General features: G+C 45.0%; 1 long non-coding RNA gene across 1 annotated transcript in view; it reads right to left on the bottom strand.

Annotated features, from left to right (window-relative positions):
* The window catches only part of LOC147110975 (uncharacterized), an 850,625-nt gene that overhangs the window by 86,050 nt on the left and 738,986 nt on the right, over positions 1-25,589 (bottom strand). The gene's annotated exons all lie outside the window — the stretch shown is intronic.

Raw genomic sequence — 25,589 nt, 5'->3', positions numbered from 1 at the left:
TTTAAGAAGTGACAGGCCTGTCAGATTTCCTGCCCTTCCAAATGGCGAGCTGCCTACAAGCAGTGCAACTTGCACAGTCAGCTCACCCCTGTATTTAAAGGAGGCCCAATCATGAAATGCGATCGTGCCCGCCGCCCGCCCAATGTATGTCAGAAACGAAAATCAACCCCCATATACCATTTACAGTGAAGGAGCAGGATGCATCTGGGAATTTAGTACTAAGATATTTGTGTAGAATTGTGCTGCTCTGTACGTGTTGTTAATTGTTGAAATTACAGTAAATAAAGCTAATAACCCTGTTAGGGGGCTGAAAAGAATTGCGTGTGCAGGGTTGATTATTTCCATCTTGTGGAATGAGTACAAGTCACGTAAGAGTGCAGGGTGCAGTAGCGAACCTGGATTATAAGATCTCTGCGGGGGCAGAAAGCCGAGGGGCTACAGCACTGGATCAGAGGATATGAGAGGTCTGCTTACAGGGACTGCGGCAATTGAAAAAAGAACAGTTCAGCAAAATTCCCTATCAGGCAAAAATACTGGGGTTATTCAAAACAGAATCGACAACAACTTTTATTTATATAGCGCCTTTAACGTAGTAAAACGTCTCAAGGCGCTGCACAGGAGTATTTTAAGACAAAAATTTTGACACCGAGCCACATAAAGAGAAATTAAGTCAGGTGGCCAAAAGCTTGCGCAAAGAGGTAGGTTTTAAGGAGTGTCTTAAAGGAGAAAAGAGAGGTAGCGAGACGGAGGGGTTTAGGCAGGGAATTCCAGAGCTTAGGGTCTAGGCAACAGAAAGCATGGCCACCAATGGTTGAGCGATTATAATCAGGGATGCTCAAGAGGGTAGAATTAGAGGAGCGCAGATATCAGCTGCCAGAATAGAAGAATTTAAGAACATAAGAAACAGGAGCAGAAATAGGCCACTTGGCTCCTCGAGCCTGTTCTGCCATTCAATAAGATCATGGCTGATCTTGGGCTCAAAGCCACTTCCCTGCCCATTCCCCATAACCATTCACTCCCTTATCTTGCAAAAATCTGTCTATCTCCACCTTAAATGTATTTAATGACCCAGCCTCCACGGCTCTCTGGGGCAGAGAATTCCACAGATTTACGACCCTCTGAGAGAAGAAATTCCTCCTCATCTCAGTTCTAAAAGGGCAACCCTTTATTCTGAAACTATGCCCCTAAGTTCTAGATTTCCCCACGAGGGGAAAACATCCTCTCTGCATCTACCTTGTCGAGCCCCCTCAGTATCTTATGTAAGTATCTTTCAATAAGATCACCTCTCATTCTTCTAAATTCCAATGAATATAAGCTCAAACTGCTCAACCTTTCTTCATAAGTCAACCCCCTCATCTCTTAAATTAACCTAGTGAATCGTCTCTGAACTGCCTCCAATGCAAGTATATCCTTCCTTAAATAAGGAGACCAAAACTGTACGCAGTACTCAAGGTGTGGTCTCACCAATACCCTGTACAGTTGTAGCAGGACTTCCCTGCTTTTAAACTCCAACCCCCTTGCAATAAAGGCCAGCATTCCATTTGCCTTTTTGATTACCTGCTGTACCTGCATGCTAACTTTTTGTGTTTCATGCACAAGGACCCCCAGGTCCCTCTGAACTGTAGCATTTTGTAATCTCTCTCCATTTAAATAATAATTTGCTTTTTTATTTTTCCTGCCAAAGTGGATAACCTCGCACTTTCCCACATTATACTCCACCTGCCAAATGTTTGCCCACTCACTTAGCCTGTCTATATCCCTTTGTACATTCTTTGAGTCCTCTACACAACTTGCTTTCCCACCCATCTTTGTATCATCCCCAAACTTGGCTACATTACACATTACACTCGGTCCCTTCATCCAAGTCATTAATGTAGACTGTAAATAGTTGAGGCCACAGCACCGATCCCTGTGGCACCCCACCAGTTACTGTTTGCCAACCGGAAAATTACCCATTTATCCCGACTCTCTGCTTTCTGTTAGTCAGCCAAATCTCTATCCATACTAATATATTACTCCCAACTCTGTGAGCTCTTATCTTATGCAGTAACCTTATCGAATGCCTTCTGGAAATTTACATGCAAGGAATTCATTAGCTGGATAGTAGAATGAAGCATTTCATTTGGGAATGACATCTGACTTTTAGCTATGCCTGAACTGCAATATCACATCACTTTGTTGAAGCAAGATGAGCTGGACAGAAGAAATACAAAATCTTCCTTCTTAAAAAGTCCCTGCTGATCTCCTGTGTATTTTGAATATCTTACTAGGCATCGCAACAGGATCCAGTTTACAGTGAACAGACTGAAGTGTTGTTCCAAACTTGGACCATAAATGTAATGACTTCTCTCACTGTATTTTATTTACTAGCACAGAAATACTACTTCAAACTTGTCTTCAAAATTCCTACCTGTGGTATTACAAATATTACACATTCCCATTTAGCAGCCCCAGTCCTTGACCTGAGTTCTGCACAGACTGTGCTGCTGACTGCATTAGCAAAGGGATTTCATTGAGGTTTGTATATAAGCTGAAGTGTGATGCTGCAACATCTGTGATACAAATATCTCTGCTGTCTTTGTTGGTTAAATTCAGAATCCCAATTTAAGGATGTGATTCAGTCATTCACACAATCATACTTTGTGAAATTTTGAAAATGGCAAACAGGACCCTGTCAGCCTATTCTGAATATTCTGATCCCATCAATAAATGTAACATATGTGTTAGCATAATTTGTCAAGCTCCTACTCTGGAACATCCCTCATGTAGAACAGTATGTACCTCCCACGTCTTTAAAACATGGACTGTGCCTGGCATACAAAAATCTCAGTGTTTTCTTCAGAACAACTTAAGTTGCTTGAAACAAATCAGACCAGGAACATCAAGTAGTACAAAAGTGTACAGGATGTGGTTTCCAACTGAATATATATTTTTTGAATCTTTGCATCAATTTTTGTTTGTAGTACTTTTTGATAATCACAGTTCTGCAAATGTACAATTCATAAAGAAATATTCTGCAGGTGCTTTCTAATATCCCTAAAAAAATGCAGCAACACGTATCTTAGAATTTCCATAATACGAATGTTGGTTTTTGCTTTATTTTTTATTTAAATGGTTTAAAGTTTAAATAGAAAGTAATGGTTGGATGAAAGCGATTGTAAAATAATGGCCCATACTTTCCGATGCCTATGGGGGGGTATGAGCTGTGTACACACCCGTAGGGGCATCGGAAATGCCGGTTTCAGGCATGTGAAGTGCATGCGCTGAAAACCGGCATTTCTGATCTGTCAAGAATCCTCTGCGGCGGGGGGGGGAGGGGGAGTTCCGCTTTCTGGAGAACCTCCGCCCACTGAAATTACTTAAAAATCTTACGCCTGGTAAAAGCAGGCGTAAGGCCTACTTTTACCAGCATAAGAGTTTTTAAAAGTTTTTTTTAAAATTCCACTCATTTATAATTTTAAAATACTTTAAAAAAAAAGGTAAGTTTAATTTTAGCCCCGTAAAAAATTTTAATTCTTTTTTTCAAAAAATTTAATTTGTTTAAATTATTTAATTTCATGTAACTTTAACTCATTTTAAAAACGTGATGGTTTTTAAAAAATGTATTTAATGTTTTAGTGTCTTTTTTCAGTGATCCCCATTCATACTTTTGACAGGTCCATCTGACAAAAGTATGAAGGGGGATTCCCTTCTTTCATTGGCTTGCCTGGCCCACGTGATCCCAGGGACGCTTGCGAACCGCATGCGCCCCCAGGATACATGGGCCCTGCGCATTTCGACTGTGGAGAGGCCCAGCAGTGGAAGTGTACGGACCTTGGGAGCCCTCAGCTAAGTGCGTAGATTTTTTTCCGATAGGAGGCCTCCGCACGCAGGAAGCCTCCTATCGGAAATTACGGGCCAATCTCATGGAAGTGGCGAGATGATGTTATAAATTGCACAAAGCATCTTTAATGAATCATCACCGATTTTGCTTTTAAGATATAAATCAACGTTGAAACCTATCCTTCTTGGCAATGTGTCACTCCATTCACTGTACGGGCAGTCCTAGGCATTGATGCATCACACTTCATTAACCAAGCCTCCCAAGAATCAATTGCAAAGAGCAACTTTGATTAGGCCCGCAATTGCAGATAATTTGATTCCAAAAACTTCTGTGTTCATTCTGTAAACTATTTACACGAATAATTGCAGCTATGGGACTTTGTTACTATTATGGAAATGTTGTTACCAGGATGGAACATTTTGGGATTAGGACAAGATAGATCCTTATCTTGCAGTCTTCTTTAAGTCACAGCCTTAAATGTTGAGGCCCAAAGCAGAGGCTGTGCTGCAGAGGCTGTGCTGCAATCAACTAATAAAGAACTAAACATCAGTTGCAATTTTTAAAATATATGCTTGATTTCTGCTTTATATGCACAAATGCCTATTTCCTGTGAATGTCTGGTGCTGATTAGAGCTGTTATAGAATTAGTGAAATGCAATTGAACTGAATACAAAGTAAGCCTGGAACTGACATTGCTGGGAGCAAAATATTTCTCTTCAATAGTAATCTATAAAGCAAAGTAAGTTAGCAGTGTTGTTCCAAACAGACAATAACATATCTATTAAATTGCCTAGAAATAAAACTAATACATTTGTAATAGCAGGTTTGCATAAAGATAGAAGATCATAAAGTGATAAAAATCGACTGTGTAAATCCAGAAGGCCTGTTGCAGATCAACAGGAAGAGATCACATTGGCCGGGATTTTCCCGTTTCCACCCGCACGGTGCGGGGGGGACCCGGTTGATGGCGGGAATCCCCGCACTCTGTGGAGTTTTAACTCCACAGCTTGCGTGTGATGTAATGGGCGGGTTTCCTGCCCAGAGGTCAGCCTGATTTACAGGCTGGCTTCCAGTCAGGCAGGGAATGCAGACAAGTGCTGGATCCAGGTGAGGTGGTGGCGGGGGGAGGGGGTTCCAAGCCCAGGGGTGATCCAATCCCCAACCCGGGTGTCTGATCCTAGGAGGCATCCGATCCCCGACCCTGGGGCTGAGTCACGATCCCAGGGCGGGGGTTTGATCCCAAACCCGGGGGGAGCAGTGTCTGATCCCTAGGAGGTGTCCAATTCCTGACCCTGGGTCGCGATCCCTTGGAGGGGTCTGCTCCCGGTCCGTGGGGGCGAGGGGGCGCGATCCCCGGGTGGGGGCGTTGCAATCCTGGGGAGTCTGATCCCTGTCCCGGGGGGGAATTGCAATTCCGGGGAGTCTAATCCCTGTTCCCAGGGGGCGGTGGCGGTCAGCAGATCCCCGACCCTGCGGGGGGGATTGCAATTCCAGGGAGTCTGATCCCTGTCCCCGAGGTTGGGGGTCAGATCCCCGACCCTGTGGGAGGGGGGTGGGGGAATTGCAATCCCGGGGAGTCTGATCCCTGTCCCCGGCGTTGGGGGGAATTGCAATCCCGGGGAGCCTGATCCCTGTGCGGGGGGTGCGGAGGGAGGTCAGATCCCCGACCCTGGTTGCGGGGTGCGGGCTGCAGGTGGGGGAGCTTTGGGGGCCGGGATGAAGCACTCTTGCTCCTCCTGGCCCACAAGGATTGCTCCCTGAGGCTGTGGCCGCCTCGCTGCAGCTGTTGGGAATCCCGAGCCCCAGGATCCCCGGCCACATGCAGTAAAACCTGCAAAACAGGTTAAAGTAGAGGCTTCAGGCCTCATTATAATATGTAAATTGCCAACCCGCCTGTTGGCAGCGGGTTGGTGCCCGCACCCCGTCCCGTCTGAGTAAAAGGTGAAAGTGGGCGGGTTGGAGGCAGGTTTTAGATTTTTCCAACTTTGATTTTTAATCTAAAAATAGGAAAAATAAGTGACATTTGGATTATCAACAAACCAATCAGCCCATTACTTCCCCTGATGAACTCAGGATAACTCTCCCCCTCACTACATTCTACACTCTGCCTGTGCTAACACCCCTCCAACCCCACCCCACCCCCAGTACAGAGAGGTACTCTTGCCTCCGAGTCAGAAGTTTGTGCAGTACTGACAATGCTATAATGTCAGAGGTGGCTTTTTGACGAGACCTTAAACCAAAGTCCCGTTTACCTATTCAGGTGGATGTAAAAGATCAAATTGTACAGGGGAGTTAGCTCAGTATCCTGGCCAACATTTATCTCAACTATTTATCTCACTGTTTTTTGTGGAAACTTTATATGTGCAAATTGACTGCCATGTTTGCCTACAAAATAATAGTGACTACATTTCAAAAATAAGGAATTGGCTGTGAAGCACTTGGGAGATGTCCTGAGATTGAAAAATTCTACAGAAATAAAAGTTATTTCTTTCCTAAGAAAGTCTATAGAAGAAAGGATTAAAGAAACCCATTACCACTGGGAATCAGATATTATAGAATTGTTCTTTGTATTCAGTTCTTGCTTGGAGTAGGAACTTTTAAATTAGTGGAATGCACTGAATTTTAGATACGTTCTCAAACCAATTTAAAGTGATGTGAGTGACGTCAACTTTTGGTCAGTTCATGCATAGAATTTTAATGTGGCTGAGCACTTCTTCATCAACACATCCGGCATTGTACAGTGTTCCTGACCCATCCTGATGCAAGCATAACATTCTCTCAATTATCTAGTCTGAATGCTCACAACATTAAATATAATCAATCTGCCAAATTTCACTTTAGTAGTCTAATGGTTACTGTGTGAAAAATAGGCTTTGTTCAGTAATTTTGGCTGGTTTTATTATTTGAAGAGAATAACCAAACAGGGTGTGATGTTAAGCTGGGTAAATTTCTTACTTTTATCTGTAGTTTATATAAATGCTGATCCCAACTGACATTTCACAGGAAACTTTTTGGATATTTATTAGTCTTCAGTTCTATAACTATGGTAAATTTAAGATGCAAGGTTGCTATTCTTGGGACAAACAATTTCAGGTATATAAGGGGCACACCAGAACACCAGTTTGATGTGCTTGAGACACAATACTCCAAGAGTGGTCTAACAAAGATTCGATACAAGTTTACCATAACATCTTTCCTTTTTAATTCTATCCCTCTAGCAATAAACCCTAGTGCTTGGTTTGCTTTTTTATGGCCTTATTAACCTGTGTCGCATTATGAAACCTGCCTCTGCCTCTATGAATCTCATGATTCCCCCATGAAAAAAAATGACTAGAGGAGTAATGGGGGCAACATGATTGCCATTGACCTATGAGATCCCTTGGAGATAATAAAGAACGTACGGGCCAATCATATGGCCAGAAGACCATCGTAACAATATTTCTATATAGGCAGATACACTCCTGTGGTGTTGCCCATGGGCATTTTTTATTAGTTATTTCTCGGCTGTTGTAACTGGCTCTCTGCTTGTGTACCATTCTCCAATTCTTTTTGTCTTCCTTCATCTTTGTCTTGCACTCTTTCTCTCACTCTGTATGGCTCTCACATTTTCTGTTGTTTCAGCCTCTTATTGTCACTGTTTCTAACTCTCTTTATGCAAGTGTCTCCCTTTCTCTGTCTCCTTTCTCTTCTGTACATGTCATACTGTCTCTGTATACCTCTTATTCAAATTGCTTCAATGATTTGTTCATGTTGTATTTTTTCCTTTTCTAAAGCAGGAAAAGCCCCCTTTAACATGGCTCAGCACTTGCTTAAAAGCTAATCAACTCTAACATCTTCCGGTTCTAGTGTTTCTCTCTCCACAGATACTGCTGACCTGCTGAGCATTTCCAACATTTTCTGTTTTTATTTCGGATTTCCAGCATCTGCAGTATTTTACTTTTATTTCAGAAAAGCTGTATTGACCTTGGTGGAAGAGACACAGTGCAAGTTCACCAGAATAATTATGTAGAATTACATAGGCTATACGGCACAGAAACAGGCCATTCGGCCCAACCAGTCCATGCCAGTGTTTATACTCCACTCGAGCCTCCTTTCGTCTTTCCTGATCTAACTCTATCAGCATAACCCTCTATTCCCTTCTCCCTCATATACTTATCTAGACTCCCCTGAAATGCATCTATGCTATTCACCTCAACCACTCCCTGTGGTAGTGAGTTTCACATTCTCACCACTCTCTGGGTAAAGAAGTTTCTTCTGAATTCCCTATTTGATTTCTTGGTGACTATCTTATATTAATGGCCTCTAGTTTTGCTCTTCTCCACAACTGGAAACACTCTCTCTGTATCTACTCTATCAAAACCTTTCATAATTTTAAAGACCTCCATTAGGTCACCCCTCAGCCTTCTCTTTTCAAGAGACAAGAGACCCAGCCTGTTCATCCTTTCCTGATGGGTATAACCTCACATTTCTGGTATCATTCTTGTAAATCTTTTTTGCACCCTCTCCAGTGCCTCTATATCCTTTTTATAATATGTCAACCAGAACTGTACGCAGTACTCCAAGAGTGGTCTAACAAAGATTCGATACAAGTTTAGCATAACTTATCTCCTTTTTAATTCTATCCCACTAGAAATAAACCCTAGTGCTTGGTTTGCTTTTTAATGGCCTTATTAATCTGCGTCGCTACTTTTAGTGATTTGTGTATTTGTATTCTCAGATCCATTTGCTTCTCTAACCCATTTAGATTCTTATTTTCCAAGTAATATGTGATCTCCTTATTTTTCTTACCAAAATGTAATAACTCACACTTATCTGTGTTGAAATCCATTTGCTAATTATATGCCCATTCTGCAAGTTTATTAATGTCTTCTTGTAATTTGTTGCAGTCCTCCTCAGTATCGGCTATACCACACCCCCAATTTGGTGTCTTCGCAAATTTAAAAATTAGGTTTTTGATTCCAAAGTCTAAATCATTAATATAAATTGTGGACAACTGTGGTCCCCGCACTTATCATTGTGGGATCCCACTTTCCACCTTCTGCCACTCTGAATAACTACCCTTTACCCCTACTCTCTGCTTTCTGTCTTGAAGCCAGCTAGCTAGCCAATCTGGTACTTGTCCCCTGACTCTGCAAGTTCTGACCTTATTCATTAATCTATTATGAAGGCCTTTAGGAAATCTAGATAAATTACATCTACTATATTACCCTTATCTACTCTCTCTGCTACCTCTTCAAAGAATTCAATGATGTTGGTCAAGCAAGACTATCCCATTTTAAATCCATGTTGATTTCATTATTATAATTTTGGTTTCTAGCTGTATTTCTATTTTTTCCTTTAGTAGGGATTTCTTTATTTTTCCTACCGCCGATGTTAAGCTGACTGGTCTATAGTTCACTGGACATGTTCTATCTTCCTTCTTAAATATAGGCATTATGTTAGCTATCCACCATTCCTCTGGCACTACACCTTTGTCTAATGAATTATTAAATATATGTGTAAAAGTGTCTCTGTAATCTCTTCCCTAGATTTTTTTTAAATGTGTGGAACCGGGGATTTAATCCTCTTTGAGTTTGATTAGTTTATTTACTATTTCTCCTCTTTATTTTACATGCGGTTATATAATTGCTAATAGAATCATAGAAATTTACAGCACAGAAGGAGGCCATTCGGCCCTTCTTGTCCTTGCCGGCTGACAAAGAGCTATCCACCCTAATCCCACTTTCCAGCACTTGACCTGTAGCCTTGTAGGTTATGGCACGTCAAGTGAATATCCAAGTACTTTTTAAATGTGATGAGGTTATCTGCCTCTACCACCCTTTCAGGCAGAGAGTTCCAGACCCCCACCACCCTCTGGGTGAAAGAATTTCTCCTCAACTCCCCTCTCAACCTCCGACCAATTACTTTCAATCTATGCCCCCTGGTTATTGACCCTTCTGTTAAGGGAAATAGGTCCTTCCTATCCACTTTATTTAGGCCCCTCGTAATTTTATACACCTCAATTAGGTCTCTCCACAGCCTCCTCTGTTCCAAAGAAAACAACCCCAGCCTATCCAATCTTTCCTCATAGCTAAAATTCCCCAACCCAGGCAACATCCTCGTAAATCTCCTCTGCACCCCTTCTAGTGCAATCACATCCTTCCTGTAACGTGGTGACCAGAACTGCATGCAGTATTCTAGCTGCAGCCTAACTAGTATTTTACACAGTTCAAGCATAGCCTCCCTGCTCTTATATTCTATGCCTCGGCGAATAAAGGCAATTATCCTATATGCCTTCTTAACCACCTTATCTACCTGTCCTGCTACCTTCAGAGATCTGTGGACATGCAGTCCAAGGTTCCTCTGATCTTCTGTACTTCTCAGTGTCCTACCATTTATATTGTATTCCCTTGCCTTGTTAGCCCTCCACAAATGCATTACCTCACACTTCTCCAGATTGAATTCCATTTGCCACTGTTCTGCCCACCTGACTAGGCCATTGATATCTTCCTGCAGTCTGCAGCCTTCTTCTTCATTATCAACCACACAGCCAATTTTTCTATCATCTGCAAACTTCTTAATCATACTTCCTACATTCAAGTCCAAGTCATTGATATATACCACAAAAGGCAGAGGACCCAGTACTGAGCCCTGTGGAACCACACTGGAAGCAGCCTTCCAGTAACAAAAACACCCTTCGACTATTACCCTTTGTTTCCTGCCTCTGAGCCAATTTTGGATCCAACTTGCCACTTTGCCTTGGATCCCATGGGCTTTTACTTTCGTGACCAGTCTGCCATGTGCGTCCTTATCAAAAGCCTTGCTAAAATCCATATAGACTACATCAATCTCATCTTCTAGTGTCATATCTCCCTGGTAAATACTGAAGCAAAGTAATTATTTAATTTTTCTGCCATTTTGCTATCGTTGCCTCTGATTTTATCCTGTCCATCTCTTAGTGGCCCTATTCCCATCCTGACTCCTTTTTTTATTTGTGCCTGTAGAATATTTTAGTATTTTGTTTTATGTTCCTTGATCATTTAATTTCATAGTTCCTTTTTGCCTTCCTCATTGTTTTTGACTTCTCTCCTAATCTCTTTGTATTTTCTCTTGTCATGCTCCCCCCTGCTGTACATGTACTTAGTGTATGCCTCTTTCCTTACCCTCAATTTTTCCCTTATGTCTTTATTGATCCATGGTGTCCCATTAATGTTTAGTTTGTTCTTGTTTTTCAGTGGAATATATTTTTCCGGGACCCTGTTGAGCACTGTTTTAACTCTTCCCATTGCTGTTCTACATCATTGATTGACAATATTGTGGGCGATTTTATTTTTCCAAGTTCTATTCTCAGCCCCTCAAAATTGGCTTTTCTCCAATCTATTACCCTGGCCTTTAACATACTTATGTGCTTCTCAACTATTATCTTAAAGCATATTATATTATGGTCACTAGATATTCCCCTACTTTTACTTCTCTTATCTGTTCCGGTTCATTCCCCATTGCGAGATCCAGTAGCGAAACCTCCCTTGTCGGGATTCATACATACTGGTTATAAAGGAATCCTGCACACATTGTAGAAACTCCATTCCCTTATCCCCTTTACCTACCTTTTCTGGCCAATTAACTTCAAATGCTCCGAATATAGAATCTCTATAGGAGGGAGCAGGATAATACCAGACTGTGTTTGTGCTTCTGCACAAGATGCAGTGATTCCTCCTGGAAAGTCTGTGGTGTGTGGGTGTCGAGTGTAGTAGGATTGGGCTAGACTGCGAATTGAATGTTTCGCTCATTCTCCTTCTGTAGTCAGATATGAAAAATGACCACTTGAATGAGCTATCAGAGAACAGCTGGCATGTATGGAACTGTACCCAAGGATGAGTCACCACCTTGTTAAAAGGAAGAGAGAAGTATGGTGAAAAAGACGACATGAAAACTATTTCTTCTTTTTTGAACTTACTTTAAAATAATGTATGGTTTATCTATCCATGGTAATTCTAAAAATGGTGTGTGTCCTTTTTGAGCAATCTCATGGGACATTAATAACGTGACCTTTCTTGTCACAGTGCAGACAGGTTAACATTCTGGGTGTTTACCATTGAAAGAAAGATAGGCCTAGAAATTCGGTTGGTAGCGCCAGCGATTAGCGCCTAAAGAGCCCGAGAATTGGGGCATTACCCAATTTTCGGGCGGGCGCAGTGAATATAGCGCCACCTCCCATATTGAGTATCCTTTTAGCGCCGGCGCTAACTCTTTTCGCTCGCCTGCGGGCGCAGGCAGATCATGACGTCATTTCAGTGTGCAACGCCTTTTTGGCGCCCGGACCGGATATTCAGTGGCGCCCGCAACCTTTTCGCCTGGCGCTATTAGTGACAGTTGGATGGAGTGTTCCCAGGCCCTTCTCGGACTCGGGGGGCGCTATTTAAAGGGGACAGCACTAGTATAAAAGCTGCAGCCATTTGGCATGGCCATTCTGATCGTTGCTGGAGAGAGTTGCTGACCTTCTGTTGGACAGTAATTTTCTCATTGAGCCTTCGGAGGCACTGGCACTGGCAGCTTGAGGGCCCAGCTCCCAAGCTGGTGATGCAGCATCTGAAAGCAGGGAGGTGGAAGAGTGGCTTTAGCAAAAGGACAGCTTGGCAGCAAGGGATGCCAGATTGCGGCAAGGCTATGACATGGGTCCACAGTGAGAAAGCATGCTGGCGGGGGGAACAAGTGGAAGGAGACAGTTGTAATAGGTGAGAACCTTACCATCGCTGTCGACAATGGGGTTGGCAGCTGCAGTGGTCACAGGACCACTCAGACGTCCTCCAAGAATCTGGTGGACTCTCTCCTTGAGATCTGTGAGAGTGACCACTTGTGGAGGTCCTCCACCGGTGCGAAGCTGGTCTTCGCCAATCCTCGCCAGCTTGGACTGCAGGGGAAAGGAGGGGAAGTTATGTTACATGATGCCCTGAGTGATCATCTCATGCCCCCCATGGTGCAAGAGCCCTTACATGACGCCTTGAGTCAAATGTGCATGTGTGTGCCCAGAAAGGGCCATGGGTGCTTGCTGGCAGATGGCCAATGGGGCACAGCCCACCCTGTAGCCATAAAATCAGGTGCAAATGAAGGGATGCAGAAGTTTGCAGAAACAACACTCACCCTCACGACCCGAATGAGGTCGTTGAATTTCTTTCTGCATTGGGCAGGGCTCCTGGTCACCATGCTGCTGGAGTTGACCCTCTGGCATACATCCCTCCAAGCTCGTCGGTAGTCCTTATGATTCGGCCTCGTGCCATTGTCTGGGTAGAGAACATCTCGCCGGCGCTCCACTGCGGCCACCAATTGCTCCAGAGCCTCATTGGTGAAGCGCTCTGCTCTCTGTCTCACCTTCTCCATCTGGTCCAAGTTTTTAGCGCCAGAGAAGGGTCTGCGCCGATTCTGAGGCCTGCAAGGCGAAGAGTGTGCATGCTGAAGCTGACTGACCCACCCCTTTAAGAGCTGGCCGGCGCCTGGAAGTCTCGTGGTCATCAGTAACAGAGAGCACCTGCGCTGCACCCGTCCGCTCCGATATTGGGTTGCGCCAGAAGATTAGCGCCTTAGGAGTCCCGTGTAATGCCTGAATTCGCGCCTCAATCCCCTTTAGGGGCGATGCAACCCAATATCGCGCCAGGCGGCGATAAGTTTCGTCTGGCTATAAACTTTGCGCAGCACCAGTTCTAACGCCTCAAGCGGGGCTATACCCAATTTCTAGGCCATAGTGTTTATATAAATGCCTTTCATGACCTCAGATAACCTGTTTTAGTAATGCTTGTTGAGGGATAAATATTGGCTGGGACATTGGGGTACAACTCTCCTACACTTCTTCAAAATAGTTCCATGGGATCTTTTATGTTCACCTGAGAGGGCAGACGGGGCCTTGATTTAATGTCTCATTCGAAAGACAGCACCTCCGACAGTGCCACACTCCCTCAGTACTGTATTGAAGCATCATCCTAGATTATGTGCTCAAGTCTCTGGAGTGGGACTTGAGCCCATGACCTTTTGACCCAGAGGCAAGAGTGCTACCCACTAAGCCAACCCAAACCCCCTGATCGCATGGTTTAATGGGTTAAATTATGAGGGCAGGTTGTATAAGTGTGATTTGTATTCTCTTGAGTTCGGAGGTTAAGGGGCAATCTACTCGAGGTTTTTAAAAAGATAAAAGGATTCGATAGGGTAGATGCAGAGAAACGATTTCCTCTAGTGGGGGAATCCAAGATAAGAGGGAATAATCTTAAAATTAGAGCTAGGCCATTTGGGAGTTAAATCAGGAAGCAATTTTTCACACAAAGGGTACTGAACATTGGGAACACTCTCCCCCAAAAGGCTGTGGATGCTGGGTGAATTGAAATTTTAAAGACTGTGATCAATAGATTTTTGTTGGATAAGGGTATCAAGGGATAGGGAAGAAAGACGAGTAATTGGAGTTGAGGTGCAGATCAGCCATGATCTAATTGAAGGACGGAACAGGCTCGAGGGGTTAAATTGCCCACTGTTGTTCCTACGTTCATATCAGAGACTTGGTTACAACAACAACAATTTGCTTTTATATAGCTCCTTTAGCATAGTAAAACGTCTCACGGCGCCTCATAGGAGCATTGTCAAACAAAATTTGACACCAAGCCACATAAAGATATATTAGGACAGGTAACCAAAAACTTGGACAAAGAGGTCGGTTTTAAGGAGCGTCTTAAAGGAGGAAAGATAGAGAAGTGGAGAGGGTTAGGGAGGGGATTCCAGAGCTTATACCAGTAAAAGTACTAGCATGGATGAAATCAATCAAAAAGACCTAACAATTTTCTCCATGGTTCAGCAGAGAATGGTAGTGAGTCGTGCAGACCAGGACGATCCCAGGTTAGACACGATCTGTGCTAAGTGAGCTGACCTTCACTGTGGTGGTAGCAAGAGCAATACAATTGGCCTCAGCATCCCAAAAGGAATGAGAGGAAAGGAAAAAAATCAGCTAAGGGTCCTGCTGCTCGTCATATCCAGTGGTTTCAGTTGAAAAGTACATATTTGAGAACAGGATCAGCCTTAGCTGGGGCACTTGCATGCTTTAATAGCATACTGATGCAGCCCAGACTCACAGATGAAGAATGGCCACTTGGGGGAAGTGTCAACGGGTGGCCATTGTCTGTGGAACCATACCCACTTCAGGAGAAAGAAAGACAGAGGCAGAAGATGTCTCTGGGTTATTATGGAACTGATTAGAATGCACAACTTGAACTCATGCCATAAACAGAGGGTGGATTGTATTAGATTTCAGGCTAGAATCTGTTGAAAGATGTCGAGAACATTCAGTGAAACAAAAATGCTTAATAATTTACAAACAACTTAAACATCAGAGAATGATTAAGCTTTTTATTGTTTGGATAGATGAGTGTGTGGTAAGCATTACTGCAACTCATTAAATTCCCACCACAGAGCAGCTGGAATGTTTATGTCCCTTTAAAATAGTGGCCGAGATGACTGACCTTACATCTGCAGTTCTGTGACAATGGTATATAGTATGAGCATATTAATCTGCTGAAAGAGACGTCTGCCTTTTCTGCTTTTCCATGTATTCTAATCATTCATAATTCCCACAGGACTTCATTATCCCTTCACAATGGTGAAAGAATCACAGATCTATGACTTTATTAGTGTAAATGTCAAGCAGTTGTGAAACTTGACTTTTTCTAATATATTATCTTTCAAGCCCGTTCATGACATGGAGTTTCCGATCAGTGCCACTTCCACGCATCATTGGACGAGACTCTGATTGTTCATTTAAAATAATGTTCCCCTAAATATGACATCCACTGTGAATGAGTCCATAGTAAAGGATTTAGTGTGCTCAGCAATAAGGTAACAAGATATAGCCAAAGGAAAATTAAAACAATGCACAGAATTTGTTCTTCACATCAAATAAGGGGTGAGTGTATTCAGATAGGCAGATCTATAATTGTTTGTACTCCAACTCTTTGCACCATATGCTGTATAACTTTCAAAATCTTAAGTACTGAATAGAAAGAAGAAAAAGAGCAGGCAGGAAGTATAACAACATTTAATATGTTCGGTTGCATAAGTTTCCTTTTCCCATTAGTTAAATATTTATGGGGCAATTTTCCTCACTACCGCTCCACTTATGCCTAAAAGCAGGTTGGTAGCGCGACAAAAATCACATGGAGAACAAAAGCACTGACTTACCACCAGTAATCCACCCAATCCAATTTTCAGGCAGACCTCCAGTTAGGCTTTTTGGAGTTCCTGCCAGAAATAGGCAAGCTGCCTAATATATGCATATCAGGGTCAAAAAATGTCAAGACTCCCAATGCCATTTTCGGCTGTGCTCATGTTGCTACGGCCAGTTCCTCATCCCGCCCACAAACCATGGATGGTACAGGTCGGGAGGTGGCCATTTCCAGCGGTATTAAGGAGATCCTCAGCTGCTCTCAGGTAAAACACTGAATGGTTTTGGGGAGGCATTTTCCTTCAATTACATTGTGGTTCTTGATGCTTGCACTGGTTGCAGAATGCTCTGAACTCTTAAGGGGCTTCTGGCAATGCACTTTTCTTTCCTTCTGGGGATCCTGCTGGCAATTCCACTCTGGCAAGAGGAGGAGGAAGAGCTGCAGCAGCAGCAGGAGTAAAGTGCAAAGAGAGCTGCAGGGAAAGCAAATACAAGAGGTGCGCTCACAGAAATCCTTACCCTCCCAGCACAGTTTATAGGCTCAAGACAATGTAGCTGCAGTTTTAAGAGGAGCAGTGCATAAGGAGGCGATTCCCCAGGGAGACTGTCACAGAGCTGTGCCACCTCCTGCAACAAGACCTGCTACCAACAGCCACAGCTAGTATGGAGTTGTCTATTGCACTCAAGGTCACTGCAGCCCTCACCTTCTTTGCCTCGGGTGCCTTTCAATCTTCCACAGGAAATATCAGTAACATTAGTCATCCTTGTTTTAAGCAGGTGACTGATGTCATGTTTGCTGAAGCAAACACTTTCATCACATTCCCCATGGACATCCAAAAGCAGCAGAATACGGCTCTGGGACTCAAGTCCAGGGCCTGACGACTCCTTCAGATTACTCCACTGCTTTCATGAATTGCAAGTGCTTCCACGCCATTAATGTGCAAATTGGTATGTGATCACTAACAGTGCACCATGCAGGTCTGTGCCTGCTTTCTTGGTGCTGCTATGGCACTTTTATATTGCGGCAATTCTCTGTTCCCCAGCCCCACACCACAGCACACTCTGTGCCCCTGCACAGCAAGTGAGAGGGTGGCTCCATGGAGGCAAGGACTATCCCCTCCACACTTGGCCTACGACTCATCTCAGGATCCCACACTCAGCGAATGAACTACGATATCATCAGAGCCATGGCTTAACTACAGCCGTCATTGAGAACACCATTGGATTCCTCCAGTTATGATTCCACTACCTGGACAGGTCCACAAAGAGTGTCTTTATGATAGTGGTTTGCTGAATGTTGCATAACTTTGGTCTGCAACAGCAACAATACATGAAGCCACCATTAGCCGAGGAACTCCAGCATGACGAGAAAGGGGATACTGATAACAGAGGATGGGAGGGCTCCAACGCCACTGTGGCCAGAGCCCTTAGGCAGCAGCTCACTGAAGACTACTTCTGCTCCCCTAAATTAACAGTCCTGTCCAACATCTGTCCCAATCCTTCCACGTTCAAATGAACTGCCTCTGCCCAAAGACCAACTTTGATAGTCATGTCAACTATCAGAGTCACCGGCTGCTACAGGAACACTCTCTTTACACAAAGATTTCAAAAAGGTTTACAATTTAATGCCTTACACAAATACCTAATATTAATTATCACCCTGGTGTGAGCCCCTAGTGCCTGTCTTAAGTGCTGTTTTACCTAGTGTAGTGCTCACTGGTGACCTCACTCAGTGGCTGCAACAAGGAAGGTGGAACGCTGTTGTGGCTTAGTCAAGGGTTCTGGAGATACTTGTGGATGGCGACTTCTAGGACCAAAGGCAGCCTGATCACTTATTGCAGCAACTCAGCAGCTGCCGGGGCAGTCCAGCTCAGTTGGCATCATGGCACCAGGGCGGGCACTGGTTGAGGGGACCTGAAAGTAAGAAGGCCTCCTTCCTGAGGCTCACTTTCACTATGAGCAACTCCATGGCTGCATCAGAGAATCTCGAGGCCTTGAATAAAGTCATGCTGCCTGCTGCTTTAGAAGGTCACTTTCCACTGATCAACACTGATAAGTGCCCTTTCCTAATCGGTGAGCTGTCCACAGGGAGTGCCAATAGTGCCGGCAGTTCACTGATTCTATGTTATTGAGGCCTGACCACTAAAATGACTCGGGCCTCCCGTCGACTTCATCTCATGGGGCAATCTTTCGTCGGGTTCCCAACCTTCCCAGAATGACCACGAGTTTCCCTGAATGGGGGGCGGTGCTTACCTCTCCCAAGCTGTGCTTCCAGTAGCACAGGAAAGCAACAATTTACATCTCCTGCCGCAATGGGCAACAGCCCCCGCCCCGTGATGTCACCAGCTGCTGTTAAAGCATCAGGCTCGGTGATGTCACCTGACCACTGCCGCAGGGAGCGCAGTTGGCAGGGGGTTGGAGAGTCGGGAATCACGGGTGTCGACATTCGGAGAGTTTCTGAAATTGGGGGACTCAAGAGTGGGGTGAAGAGAACGAGACTGAAGGATCAATGTAGACTAGGGAATGTGGATCAGAGGAAAGATGGGGAATGGGGGCTTGGGAGGTGAGAATGGGGGCATGGGAGGGGAGACTGGGGAATGGGGGCATGGGAGGGGAGACTGGGGAATGGGGGCATGGAAGGGGAGATGGCATGGAAGGGGAGATGGCATGGAAGGGGAGGTGGCATGGGAGGGGAGATGGGGGCATGGGAGAGGAGACTGGGGAATGGGGGCATGGGAGGGGAGACTGGAGAATGGGGGCATGGGAGGGGAGACTGGGGGATGGGGGCATGGGAGGGGAGATGGCATGGAAGGGGAGGTGGCATGGGAGGGGAGATGGGGGCATGGGAGAGGAGACTGGGGAATGGGGGCATGGGAGGGAAGACTGGGGAATGGGGGCATGGGAGGGGAGACTGGGGAATGGGGGCATGGAAGGGGAGATGGCATGGAAGGGGAGGTGGCATGGGAGGGGAGATGGGGGCATGGGAGAGGAGACTGGAGAATGGGGGCATGGGAGGGGAGACTGGGGGATGGGGGCATGGGAGGGGAGACTGGGGGATGGGGCATGGGAGGGGAGATGGGGGCATGGGAGGGGAGACTGGGGAATGGAGACATGGGAGAGGAGACTGGGGAATGGGAGCTTGGGAGGGGAGACTGGGAAATGGGGGCTTGGGAGGGGAGACTGGGAAATGGGGGCTTGGGAGGGGAGACTGGGAAATGGGGGCTTGGGAGGAGAGATGGAGAATTAGGCAGTGGGTGGTCGTGGGAGACAACGGGACTAGTGGTTGGGCGATTGGGGCTCAAGCGAGTGGGAGAAATGGGTTGGGGTGGGCGTGGGGGGCCAGTATTTCCCACAGAGCTGGGAGCAGCAGCAGCAAGGTGGTGAGTGGGAGCGGCACTGAGAGAGGAGCAGCCAGTAAAGAGGTAAGTGAAACCCGGAGACCATACTGTGGGTAAATAGTGAAAGATTATTTCCATTGGTGGGTGAATGGAGAACTAGGGAATGGAAAACAAAGATTCTCACTGGAAGCAACAAGGGGGAAGGGAGGAGGAGAGTTCTTGAACTGAGGGCTATTAGACCATGGGATACTTCAGCACATGTGGGGATTGAGGGACAGATTAAAACTTCATTTCAAAGGAATGGGATATATATTTGAAAAGGAAAAATATAAAAAGATCGTTTGGAGGTGAAAGAGAATGGAGTTACAGGAGAGAGTGCCAGCACTGAATGGCTTCCTCCTATGCCGTAACTTCTATAATTCTATGAAAACTTTCCTTTATTGAGTCCAAGCTCAGGGAGTGGTTCAGAAATGTTGGTGCCGAGCTGAGTTTAGGACAATGTGCCCTGTAAGAAGTGCCCCAAACACTGAGCCCACTGCCCTATGTGCGATCTCTTGGTTTGGTTCAGGTCAGTCTGTGCCGCCCGGTTTTGATGTGTGAAGTCCAAGTACAGATTAGCGCTGACTGAGATTTCCAGTTTAGAGTTGTCACCATCACACGGAACTCCAAGCCAGTGTCCAACAAGGTAGGGAAAAAGATTGAGTCTGCTAAAAATGGCATCGATTGGGGAGTCTGACTGGACTTTGTGCAGCAAAGTCGGATTCTGGCTATGGTTTCAGGGTGAATATCAGCAGATTATAGGATTACAATTAGTTATAGGTATTACTACCAGTTACATAAAGAAAGAAAGACTTGCATTTATATAACGCCTTTCACGACCACCGGACGTCTCAAAGCGTTTACAGCCAATGAAGTACTTTTGGAGTGTAGTCACTTGTAATGTGGGAAATGTGGCAGCCAATTTCTGCACAGCAAGCTCCCACAAAACACAACATATCAGTGAGTTATTGTATTATTGTTAGTTGTACTAGGAATCTGAGTTTTACTTGTAATATTATTTTCAGTGCAATTTTAGTGAGTTACCATTAGTTATTGGTGGAATCAAAGTTCCTCCCACCTCTAGTTTCCCCAACCATCAGTTTCCCCTCTTCCCCGCCCTCCATTTCCCCTCTTCCCCGCCCTCCATTTCCCCTCTTCCCCGCCCTCCATTTCCCCTCTTACGGGTGGGCTCCTGGTTCTTGGAACTTGTTGCAAAACCACGAGCAAAAATACTCAACTAGAGGGGACCCAACCATTATTTATTTAAATGCAATAGCATCTGTAGAAGTCATGTGATTGGGCATCACATGGTCAGATGTCAGGTGGTCAGAATTTCACGTAATCAAACCCCCAGGAATGCCTCCAGCCAGAGTTGGCAACCCTAATCGTACGCCACTGCATAGAATCTTATTTTAGAAAACATAAACACAAAGTTAAGTATTTATTTGTCTTCCCCCCCCCCTTAAAATCCAAGCTATTTGTGTATTTTCCATTTCTTTTGTTAGAGGTGCATGATGGGATTCAAACAGGGTCAAGACGACCTGAACAGAATATGATTGCCCCAGTTTTACACAAAGTGCTGCTTCCCTGTCAGTTCCTGTGACTGAAGGTATTAAATTACCTGCCTGCTGATCACAATGACATTTTTCTTGGTTAAATCCAGCTAGAGATTCGCATCAATCTTGTTTTCGAGCCTAAACTGACTATCTGACTTCATAGCATAATGTCTGTACTCTGGCATATAGGCACTTTTGCTCTGATGTGTGACAGTAAAAAAAAATCATTCACTATTTACTTAGTGCTCTGGAAATCAACTGCAAATGCGCAATTTGATCACCCTGCTTTTAACATCTGAATGATGGAAGAAATTCAGTCTCTGCATGTGCATGCTTTCAATAATAAGAGTGAACAGTGTCTCTAAAATAACCCCAACACAAAGAGACATGACCAACCCACCAACAATTGGAAGCAGTGTATGTCAAACTGGCATTGAGTGCAACTCATCAGCACAGTCTCACTGTCATAGCTCAAGACACACAGAACAACAGTCAATGCAAGCCTTGCATCAACCTTTACAGTATAAACTGCCATGGATTCAGACTTTCAAACAATGATTGAAATGCTGGATTAAATTGGGAAAAGCCAATATAATCAAGCTGTAAATTACTTAAAATAGGTCTGCCACTGTTACTTATCATTTGTTACTAAAGTATGAAATTGGTTTATGCAAGCACAAATGAGATTAAGGGGTTTATTCTCCTGCATTCACATATCATACATGTTAACAGTTAGCATTTATTGATCTGGTCAACAAATTAGCATTTGCTGACAAAATTCAGTGCAAACCAGTCTCCTGTCTTCTCAACGACGGGAATTTTCCCGTTGCTGGGTTTGGGGGTGAGTCGGCAGTAAAAATCCCGGAAATTGCAAGTGCATCGGGAACCCGCCATCATCCCACCGCCTTGCGCATTCAACTCGGGCGGCTTTGAAGGTGCGACACGGACGTGATCGACAGAGGCGGGTGGCCTCATTCAAGTCATTAACTGCTTCTTGAGAGACCCTTAAGAGTGATTTTAACACCAGCTTTTGAATTTTACTGCAGGAGCAAGGGATTCATGCAGCTTGGGTGTCTCACCTGTGAAGGGGGTGCAGAAGCTCACTGGCCATTGGTGAGTTCATTCATTGAGAGCTGGGAAAAGCACATCAATACTGCAACAGTACACCTCATTACCTGCCTTGCTGACTCCATTTTATCCACAGATTTCGATGTCTGCAGTTTGTAGGTCATTTCTAAAACCTGGGAAGCCGCTCTCAACACATTGCTATTCACTATCACAACATTGAAGGATTGTGCCCTTGATCTCCACTTTACCTACCATCTACTACATCAGTATGGGTGCTGCTTATACTGTCTCATCTTGGTCCTCAGAATCAGACCAAGCTGAGTCTCACCACCAGCAGCAGCAGCAGCAACCACAACAGCAGCCTTCCCCTCAATGACCTGATGCACCACAGGAGAGGGGGGGGGGGGCGGCACCACAGGGCTGCAGCACGCCGGAGGCGATACCTCCAACATAAGGTATACAGGCGGAGGCTGAGCTTCCTCTACTGAGCAGCAGTGCTTTAGGAGGCTCAGGCTATCGCGCCAGGTCGCTGCAGACATCTGTAGCTTGCTGGAACAAGACCTCCTGCCCAGAGTTTCTGGTGGACACTCTTTACCAGTGGCTGTCAAAGTCACCACCGCCCTCAACTTCTCAAAGATAGGTGGGAAAGCAAATTGTGTGGAGGACGCAAAGAATCTCTAAAGGGATATAGAAAGGCTAAGTGAGTGGGCAAAAAGCTGGCAGATGGAGTTTAATGTGGGAAAATGCGAGGTTATCCACTTTTGTAGGAAAAATAAAAAAGCAAATTATTATTTAATTGAGGAGAGATTACAAAATGCTGAGGTACAGAGGGATCTGGGGGTCCTTGTACATGAATCACAAAAAGTTAGCATGCAGGTACAGCAAGTAATTAGGAAGACAAATGGAGTGTTGGCCTTTATTGCAAGGGGAATGGAGTATAAAAGTAGGGAAGTCCTGTTACAAATGTACAGGGCGTTGGTGAGACGACACCTGGAGTACTGCGTACAGTTTTGGTCTCCTTATTTAAGGAAGGATATACTTGCATTGGAGGCAGTTCAGAGAAGGTTCACGAGGTTGATTCCGGAGATGAAGGGGTTGTCTTATGAAGAAAGGTTGAGCAGGTTGGGCCTATACTCACTGGAGTTTAGAAGAACGAGAGGGGAGCTTATTGAAACATATAAGATTCTGAAGGGGCTTGACAGGGTAGATGCAGAGAGGATGTTTCCCCTCGTGGGGGAATCTAGAACTAGGGGGCATAATTTCAGAATAAGGGGGCACTTTTTTAAATCGGAAATGAAGAGGAATTTATTCTCGTGAATCTTTGGAATTCTCTTCCCCAGAGAGTTGTGGAGGCTGCGTCATTGAATATATTTAGTGTGGAGATAGACAGATTTTTGAATGATAAGGGAGTCAAGGGTTACGGGAACTGGGCAGGGAAGTGGAGTTGAGGCCAATATCAAATCAGCCTTGGTCTTATTAAATGGCGGAGCAGGATCGAGGGGCCAAATGACCTACTCCTGCTCCTACGTCTTATGTTCTTATGTTATGTTCTTATGTTCTTTGCCTCCGGCTCCTTCCAGGGATCTGCAGCAGACATTTGCAGGATCTTGCATTCGGCCGCCCACAGGTGCATCACCCAGGTGACTGATGCCATGTTTCACAAGTCAGTCAATTATGTCAACTTTGCCACTGTTACTGAGCGTGCACTTGGCTTTGTGGCTCTGGCTGACTTCCCACAGGTGCAGGGCATTATCGACTGCACACATGTGGCCATGAAGGCACCCCATCATCACCCAGGAGTGTTTGTGAACCGCATGCATTTCCACTTCCTCAATGTGCAGCTCGTCTGCACCCATAAAAAGATGATCATACATGTGTGCACCAGATTCCCTGGCAGCTGTCATGACTCTTTCGTTCTGCACCAGTCCACCCTCCCTCAGCTCTTCGCTCCTCCAAACAGACTGACTGGCTGGGTGCTTGGATACAAGGGCTATCCACTGAAGATGTGGCTCATGATGGCAAGTAATGAGCCGAGGAGCATTGTAATGTGAGTCCGCCAGATGTGTCATAGAGCAAGCAATAGGCATGCTGAAGATGTGCTTCTGATGCCTTGACAGATCTGGAGGAGCCCTTCAGTGTGTACCAGCTAGTGTCTCAAGAAGCCTTCTATCGTATCACAGACCTTCCCTTTTGTTCTTTCATCCCCTCCCCCCTTTCCCAGCCCTACACTTGCTTAAAAATCTGTTCCATTTCCTGCTTTTTTCCAGATCTGACGAAAGGTCATCGACCTGAAATGTTAACTCTGTTTCTCTCTTCACAGATGCTGCCTGACCTGCTGAGTATCTCCAGCATTTTCTGTTTTTATCTCCAGAATCATCGCCATTTGCTGCGCACTGCACAACTTAGCGCAGCAGCGAGGATTGGAGCTGTAGGAGGAGCAAGGCGCAGAGCACACAGCCTCTTCAGAAGAGGAGCAGGTGGAAGATGAGGAGCAGGAGGAACCTAAGGTTGAGATGGCAACAGCAGCGGCGCACATTGCTGCCCAAGATGGCCTCATCACGGCCATATTTTCTTAACTTGCTCCAATGCAGCCACATCGCTGCCACATGCTGTACCAAGATCCACCCCACCCCCCACAAGAACACCATAAAACATCCCGACAGTGACCGAGCTATTCTTCTCAACCAAACATAAGAACATACATAATAACATGAGATGTAGGAGCAGGAGTCGGTCATTTGGCCCCTCGAGCCTGCTCCACCATTCAATAAGATCATGGCTGATCTGATCTTGGCCTCAACTCCACTTCCCTGCCCGTTCCCCATAACCCTTGACTCCCTTATAATTCAAAAATCTGTCTATCTCCACCTTGTTAGATCCGTGTATTTTGATGTTGTGTGTCCTTCAATAACTAGACACTAGACTGCAGGGAACAATCAACAGGTGTTTACTGGATGAGGGTTACTCTAAAACTAAACGTACAGATCCCTACTCAGGGTTTATAGACAGGTGTGGTCACTGCCGGTACTACAGTATACAGGAGCTGTAAAAAGTAGTTCTCCCCTTAAAGGTACATACACTACAATTCCCCTTTTAGATTAGCAGTACCATAACATTCATTTAACAATTAACACTTTTAACATGCACATTAACTGAAAATAGTCCATTTATAAATTCAGTCTTTGGGCGGCTTCCTGATCCTTTCTGGATAGCGCCTTTCCTGAGTGTCTTGCTCTTGGTGCGGAGGCCCCCTGTCGTCAGTTGGTTCATCAGCTTACAATGCTACTGTTTCTGCTGTAGATGCTACCTGTATGTCGGGTTCATCACCAGGTGCGCGAGACATGGGGTTGACTCGTTCCTGTGACTCTAGGATCTGATCGACATGGCGTCTCACAATGTTCTCCCCAACATCCACTGTGTACATTAGTGGCCCCTGCTGTGTGCATATCGTTCCTGGTTGCCATTTCTCTGTTCAGTAGTCGCGGGCCAAGACTGGTTGCCCTACATTGAAGCTCCTTGTCGGCTTCTCATTGATATGCTGGAATTGCTTATTCTCAACATCTCTTCGTACATTTGGTCTGAGCAAATCCAGA

This window comes from Somniosus microcephalus, chromosome 11 (genome assembly GCF_052327205.1).
Source record: "Somniosus microcephalus isolate GS21.2 chromosome 11, FLI_Smic_1.0, whole genome shotgun sequence".
NCBI lineage: Eukaryota > Metazoa > Chordata > Chondrichthyes > Squaliformes > Somniosidae > Somniosus > Somniosus microcephalus.
The sequence above is the reverse complement of the archived record's forward strand: the minus strand, read 5'-3'. Positions and strand labels throughout refer to the sequence as shown.